This window comes from Sus scrofa, chromosome 2 (assembly GCF_000003025.6).
Source record: "Sus scrofa isolate TJ Tabasco breed Duroc chromosome 2, Sscrofa11.1, whole genome shotgun sequence".
NCBI lineage: Eukaryota > Metazoa > Chordata > Mammalia > Artiodactyla > Suidae > Sus > Sus scrofa.
The window spans coordinates 67,299,279-67,301,520 of record NC_010444.4 but is presented as its reverse complement, the minus strand read 5'-3'; the positions used below and the strand labels follow the sequence as shown (position 1 = coordinate 67,301,520).

At 43.4% G+C, this 2,242-nt stretch overlaps 1 pseudogene; it reads right to left on the bottom strand.

Moving 5' to 3' along the window:
* Positions 747–1,688, bottom strand: LOC100513646 (annotated as a pseudogene).

Sequence of the window (2,242 nt, the reverse complement as noted above, 5' to 3'; positions counted from 1 at the left end):
TGCAGGTGCCACCCTAAAAAGACAAAAAAAAAAAAAAGGAGAGGATGAAATGAGAATTGGCCCATTAGTGTACTGATGTGAAAGCAAATGAGTGTTCACTACAAGTCTACAGACACATGAACTAAAAAACCCAGTGATTATTATTTTTTATTTACTCTTTTATTTTTTTGGCCTTATCTGTGGCATGCAAAAGTCCCCAAGGCCAGGGATTGAGATTATTTTTTTCCCCAGTTTTACTGTGATGCAATTGATTTTAATACCTGACAATTATTATTTAATTTTACTAGAGCTGAATATAGACAGATTTCTTCACACATATATCAAATTAGCTCATATATTCCCAAATACAAGATATATTCCCAATATCTCTATGAAGTATGCAATATTTTGCATATTTTATAGATGTTGAACTGAACTCAATTAAATTAGTTGATAAATGACAAGTAGTAAAACACGGGGTAGAAGGATTTAATATAAAGATATTTGACTCAAAAACCCATTGCTAGGAGTTCCCGGGTGGTTTGGGGGGTTGAGGATCCAGCATCGTCACTGCACGGGTTTGATCCCTGGCCCAGGAACTTCCTTCTGCTGTGGGTACCGCCAAAAAAGAAAAAAAAAAAAAGAGACTAGTCTATGATTAGTCACTTTGCTAGGATAATTGAATTAGAGAAGAGTCAGGAATTCTGGCATACCAGTATTTCATTCCCTTTGACTCGTTCTAGCAGCCCATGTCCAAGATGACAGAATCATGAAAAGGAAGATGTTCCAGAGAGGAGTTTCCTCAAGGCTCCCTTTATGTCTCTGTTCCTCAGGCTGTAGATGAAGGGGTTCATCATGGGAGTGACCACGGTGTACATCACTGAGGCCACTGCCCTCCTCCTGGAGGAGAGAGCGGCTGCGGAACTAAGGTAGACGCCAACGCAAGTCCCATAGAATAAGAACACAACAGACAGGTGAGATCCACAGGTGGAAAAAGCTTTGTACTTTGCACCAACTGCTGGGCTTCTCAGGATGGAGGACACAGTCCGAGTATAAGAAAAAACTATCCCTGAGAGGGGACCAACACCTAACAGGCTCGTCACCAGATACACCAGGATGTCATTGATAAGCGTATCGGAACAGGCGAGTTTGAGGAGCTGAGCGAGCTCGCAGAAGAAATGGGGGATCTTCAAGTCTGTGCAGAAGGACAGACGCAACACCATCAGACTCTGGAGCAGGGCATTCATAACGCTAATGAACAAGGAGAGGAGAACCAGCAGACCACAGAGGCACGGGTTCATGATGACTATGTAATACAGAGGGTGGCAGATGGCCACATAGTGGTCGTAAGCCATGATGGTCAGGAGTAAATTGTCCATGCATATGAACACCATGAAAAAGGACACTTAAGTGAGGCAGCCTGCGTAGGTGATGGCTTTGTTCCCTGTCTGGATATTCACCAGCATCTGAGGGACTATAGTGGAGGTGAAAGAGATGTCGGTGAATGACAGGTTAGAGAGGAAGAAGTACATGGGGGTGTGGAGGTGGGAGTCAGAGACAACAGCAAAGATGATAAGCAGGTTACCGAGCACCGTCACCAAGTACATGGATAGGAACAGCCCAAAGAGGAGGAGCTGCAGTTCAGGATCCTCTGAGAGGCCCAGGAGGAGGAATTCTGAGACACTTGTATGGTTTTCTGATTCCATGTCATTGATGTGTCTACTGGAATCAGAGACACGAATTACCATGAAACAGACACACAGACATCACTTGTTTGAGAGAAGTCTTTCATCTATGCCTTAAGTTCCAATAATACTTAAAACAGTTCTTCCTTTTGGTTCCTCTATTCAATTCTTCCTTCACTAAGTAATTTGTTGTTGTTGTTGTTTTAGGGACACGCCTGTGGCATATGGAAGTTTCCAGGCTAAGGGTTGAATTGGAACCTACACCACAGCTACAGCAATGCTGGATCCTTAACTCGCTGAGCAAGGCCAGGGATTGAATCCACGTTCTCATGAATACTAGTTGGGTTTGCTACTGCTGAGCCATGACAGAAACTCCTCACTAAGTAATTTTTGAATGCCTTTTAAGCACCATGCATTCTTTGCTAATACAAAAATTAAAAAATGAAAACAGGAGTTTCCATTGTGGCTCAGAGGATTAAGAACCTGACATAGTCTGTGAGGATGCAGGTTTTATCCCTGGCCTCCATCAGTGGGTTAAGGATCCAGTGTTGCCGTGAGCTGGCTGTGGTGTAGGTTGC